This window comes from Lynx rufus, unplaced genomic scaffold, assembly GCF_022079265.1.
Source record: "Lynx rufus isolate CCGP_SWC_20201006 ecotype Redwood Valley unplaced genomic scaffold, mLynRuf1.p SCAF_8, whole genome shotgun sequence".
NCBI lineage: Eukaryota > Metazoa > Chordata > Mammalia > Carnivora > Felidae > Lynx > Lynx rufus.
This window is the reverse complement of record NW_025814896.1, coordinates 107,066,660-107,072,676: the sequence shown is the minus strand read 5'-3', so window position 1 is coordinate 107,072,676 and position 6,017 is coordinate 107,066,660.

Sequence of the window (6,017 nt, the reverse complement as noted above, 5' to 3'; positions counted from 1 at the left end):
GGACGCTTAACCGACTGAGCCATGCAGGTGCCCCTCAAGATGCATTCTAAATATTTTCAGAAGGAAACTTAAAATTGCCTCTCTTCCTTATAACATTTTTATTTCTAAAGTTTGTTCACATACTTACTCCTTCACAAAATCTCTTGAGAAAAATTATTCTTCATTTTGACTGCTGAAATGTGACAATGGAGCATATCAATTTCTCAAATCTTAATTTCTATTTGTTTTTCTACTTTTGTTCCCCTGACTATAATTGCAGCATCTACCCTGGAGTAGAATGATGTGAGAATATTTCAGCAGGTATCATCTAAGTATAGTTGCTCTCTTAAAGCACTTGAGTTTGTATACTTCAACTGGTTTCTGGAAACACCCGACCTTCTCTGTAAGGGACTATTTCTTGTACTCCTGCTTCTCAATACTACTATCGGCAAAGTATTAACCTTTTCTTTGGTTCTAGCAGACTTTTAACTTGTGGTGGTATTTATACATCTGATATAAACACATGACAAACTGGTTCCAAAACCTTTAATACATCATATGGTTTGTCCTTAGTTGAAGAAGAATGATCAAAGGGTTCCACACTCTTTCTGTTTGCAGTGTGTAAGTCCATTCCATTACATGGTGCTATCATTATTTTCTGAACACACAACTCTAGGATAGAAATAAAATATCATATGCTTGCAATGCATAAATCATTCAAAATCTCCATTTGTCCAATTGTCATGAAATCTCATGACAACTTTCTTAGTCTTCTATAAATATTTCTTCAGTTAAATTCACTATGTTGCTAGCTTTTTGAGACCAAGAAATCTTAGCAAGCCAGTGAAAGCAAGATTCAAATCACTGTTACCCACTGAGCTGTCAGATTTAAAGATGAATTCTTATTGTTTTGACATGACCAAATGTGCAATGTACAAGAAACAGAAATAATTAAATTACTAATATCACTAATATTCAGGTATACAGCAGAATATAATTCAGGAAGAAGGTTTTCAATAAGTTTGCAGATGTAACATTGTACCAAAAATTCATACTGTAAACAGATCTCAAAAATCCTTCATGTTTATTAAAAAAGTTAGTAGCTATAGCAATTATTTCAACATGTTTCATTTAAATTTTAGTCACTGTATATGTAAAACCACAGGTATAGTCTTCTTAAAGCATTCTTATCAAATCTATTATCTTGAAGGATGGTTGATGAGAACAAAATTGTTTTGAATACTTCATTTTTCTTCAATAACTATTTTTCTTCATTCTTTAAATCCTTTATTACTCTTGGATATTTTAATACTTAAAAATATTTTAAAATGTGTATTTTCTATACAACTGACCTCTGAGTATTTCTTATTGTTATTTTCAATTTTGTTTAATTTCAATTTCCAATTGTTTGATGCAAATATATAGAATTACAATTGATTTTTGTATATTGAACTAGTATTGTAACACATTGAAAAAATCATTTATTAGTTCTACTAGCTTTTTTGTATTTAAGGTAATTTTCTACCAAGACAACCATTTTGTCCTTGAATAATAACAATTTCCCTTTGCCCCAGACATCAGACCTTAGGAAACCATATCAAGAAAGGAAGTAAAAAGTAAGAAGGAAAAAAAAATTCCCCAATGACTCAGAAATAGGGAACAATACCTCACTTCTCCAACTTCCCTTTATTTCAACTGGCCAGCCCTATTCCTCTGAGAATATGACCTCACTTAGCTCAATGGTATGTTGTAAATTAAGGTCTGCTGAAAGGATGAACTGAGATCAATTGATATAACACATGTGAAAGCATTTTTAATGCATAACAAAAGTTACCTACTAATATTATTTAGGATTGAGATTCCTTAGGATTATTGTTTACTTAGTGCTTTCATATTTTCATATTTTTATTAAGTTACAAATTTGGTATATTTTATCTAGAATCTTTACTGATGTTTTACATTATGACCTTCAAAAGGTTACTTATGAAAAGGTGCCACACTAGTTTATTATTTTCATTTCCTTAAAAGAGAGAAAGAGAAATAGAGGAAGATTTTAAGTGAGTTAAAAGTTTAAAGTCATCTTCAATTTCCTTAAGATGGACAGATTTTCAAAAACAAAAATGGGGTTGTGAATGGAAAGAGCCATTCTTGAGAGGTTTTAGTTCTTAAGAATGCCTCACCTGAACCAATGATCTCCAATGCTGACAACTGAAGGAAACTCTCAAGAGAGAGCAGACCACATGAGTCCTTTCTCTTGCTCGGACAAGTTTCTCACGACAGGCTTCTGGTAAACAAGGTATAATGTCTCTCACCAAACACAGCTGCATCTTTAATTTAATTTGGCCAGTTCCCAAAGAGAGAGTCAAAATTTCTTTAAAGAAATAAAGACAATGGATGGAAGGAGAAGAGGATAGAAAGACGAGAGAAGCTGAGTTTTATACTGACTTTTGGATGTAGTTGTATCTCTCCCTTCACTAGTTTTGCCTCCTTTAGAATTTCATTTTTATAAAGACAGGAAGTATCTATGACTATAATAAGCATGGCGTTGTTAGTCTTTGCAAAATAATGATCAGTGAAAGACAGGAAGATTTATTACGACTTTTCAGCAAAATACATTCTTCTAAAAATAACACGGATTTCAGTGTGATAGTATAATACATACAAGTTGCCTTTAGGGAAGTTCATTTTATATAGTGATTAAAGATATAAAAAGCTCCCTCTTCCCCCTGGCTTTAATAATGTATACCAACGTTTGGTAACTAACATGGATGTTTTGGTTTTTAGCTGTGCTGAAGCAGTTATATTTCATAGTTAATGAATGAATGGGCAATCCCTACAGAGTTGATGGGCCGGGTGCCTCTCCCTTTGCTGATTGAATTAATTTACTGTTCCAGGCCTCCGATGCCCACTCACTACCACCCCCAAGCACTTTCTAAAGCAATTATGCTTCCATTTAAAGCCTCTATTGAAATAAACTTTGATGATAAAAATAATAATTTCCTTCAGTTCACTATCCTGAATTGTTTTAATGTTTAGCAAACAACTCTCCAGAGCCACTTTCGCTCTCTAATTTGTTCTGTTTCATTCTTATTGGAAAGCACAGGACAGAGGCATTTTGAGAGTTTGTTCTGAAGCTTCTAAGTAAGATCTTCTTTTGATGGGATTGATTTGGAAACCACTCCAACTCACTAGGGAGGCCTTTATTGCATTCACTTGGAACTGTTTCTAAAATGACCTTAAAAATAATTCTTTAAATTTTCCACAGGAGGAAAACAAATATAAATTCTCCAAATATCATTTTTTCCATTTTGGGTAGAGAAAAACTGGCTCTCTATTCAACTCTTCCTCCTTGTTAGAGTTTTTTATATTGTCAACAAAACCATAATTGTGATATAAGTCTATAATTTTAAAAGAAAATTTAAAAATCCACTTTGCATGGAAAGCTTCCAAAGGAAAAAAATGTCCCAAGTTTGGAAAATAGCCAGCAGAGTGTAGTTAAAATCCGAGAAAACACTTTAAGAAGATTTATTTTTTTCAGAAAGTGTTATATTTGAAAATTGGAATACATGGCCTAATTAATGTTTAATGCTGGCACAAAATGCAAGAGGAAAGCAGCCAAGTTTCAATGGCCACTTCTCTAAAGAGAAATAGAAATTTCACAATCAATCAACATGAAGCATTGATTGTGCAATCAATTATATGTCTATCACTAGTCTATGTGTTGTAGAGAGTACAAAAGAATGAGAAACCAGAGGCTTTGCCTCATTGTAAGACAACATCCAATGATTCAGATAGCTAGCTTATTTTTACCCTAACACTTCCTGACCTCAACTTGCTCTGAACCTAAGATTTTATTAAGAGGTACTTCCATGAAAAGATAGAATTTAAACTGACCTTTGAAAGATGTCTAGGGTCTGAATAGATGGGGGGCAGGGCAACCTTACGAGAAGATTCAAGGAGGAGGAAACAACAGGCTTACTTTTAGGGCCATTATCTCACCCTGATTACAATGGTGCATGCTTGTCATGAAAGAATGGGAAGTTAGCTTGCGTCTGCTATGATGAATCCAGAAGACATGTAGAGAGATGTGCTACGATTCAAAGGGTTACTGAATGTTTTGAGCAGGGAAATGGGTCAAAAAAATTGACATTTAAGGATAATTGCAAGAAAGAATTACTGTAAACAAAGAAAAATAGAACTTCATAGAAGTCCAGGCATGAAGAAATATAAGCATAACTAGGGTTCTGGCTTAAAGAACAAAAAACCAAAAAAGATAGAAATGAATGACATTTTGATGAGGGAGATATGGGGAATTAGATAAAAGAATTACATCAAGATGATTTTATAGAATTCAGGCTAGGCAACAGAAGCAAAGGTAGTTCTTGGTAGAATCAGGAGAGTTTGGGCAAAGAGTTGTTTTAACAAGGATGTGTGTAGGAGGGGGGTGGAGGTGGAGGTGGAGAGTGAAAGAGATGGAATGAAAGTGGTAGAAGAAAGACAGTACAATGGTTTTCACCCTGAACCCTGATTTTCTGGTGATGGCCAGACATTCAAACGATGACTTCTAAGTGGCAGTTGTAAAAGATCCAAGATAAGAGCAAGAAACAATGGAACATTCTGGGAAGCCTGAAGCCAAGAAGCCGTCATTCAATGGATTTTTCTGAAAGGAATAACATATATATCCTTGATGCTTTACAAATTATTCTCACCTCTATGATTTCATCCATGCCTACTGTGTAGGACTGATGACTAAGTCACATATAACTAAAGCCACTGTGTTAATCGTCAAGGGTAATATAAATCTATATGCCATCATTACATCCCATGTTACCTTTACATTATTTTTTAAAAAGACACTACATCTTCACTACTTAAGTGTGAGCTACACAAAGTGATTTCCTTATGAAGAATTTGGTATGAAAAAGAAAAGGAGAGTAACTTTATAGTAGAGAAAGACGACTAAAACTACTGGAGTCAGGAGATCAAGGCTAACATCAACAGTGATAAGTCATGCTGATAGTATGTACCCTTGATCTGATGTAATCAAAATGACACTTTACCTCTGATGTCTTCCTCCAAAAAATTCAAAATCTTAAGGAAACACACACACACACACACACACACACACACACAATTCCCAATTGAGGGGCAATCCACTAAATATTTGCCCAGTACTCCTCAATAGTGTCAAGATGAGCAAAATGAAAAAGGTGTAAGAAATTCTCACAGTAAAAAAAGAGCCTAAGAAGCCATGAATACTGAATGCAATGTGGCATCTTGTATAGGATCCAGGAACACAAAAAAGGGACATTCAGTAAAAGCTAATACAGATTTTAGTTAAAAACAATGTTTCAGGGCACCTGGGTGGCTCAGTTGGTTACGCATCCGACTTTGGCTCAGGACGTGATCTCACAGATCATGCGTTTGAGCCCTGCGTCAGGCTCTGTGCTGACAGCACATTAAGCCCATTAAGCTCAGAGCCTAGAGCCTACTTCAGATTCTGCGTGTGTGTGTGTGTGTGTGTGTGTGTGTGTGTGCGTGCGTGTCTGCCCCTCCCGCACTCACTCTCTCTCTCTCTCAAAAATAAACATTAAAAATTTTTTTAATAAAAAAAATGTTTCACTATCAGTTCATTAATTGTGACAAATGTATTAACGTGAGATGCTAATAATAGGGTAAAAGTGAGGGTGGGATACATGGAAACTCTCTACACTATTTTTCCTAAAAGCTATAGGTATTCTAAACTAAAAAGGCTAGCCAGCAAATTGTTTGAACATAAAGAAACCACATAAGGCAGGCCAAAGAACTTTCACTTAGTCATGAAATTTAAGATTTTTAAAAACTTCAAAATAAATTTCCTATCTAAAAAATTCTATTCACACATAGAACCCTGCAGGCAGAACATAAATGTTGGAAATTAAAGCCAAACAGGATAAATATTTTAGAAATGTGCTCTGAAAAAATGAGTTTCTTTAATTAAATGTTCTAAAGTAGTTGTTTTAAAATGACAGATTCTAGAATTTGGTTTTATGACTCAC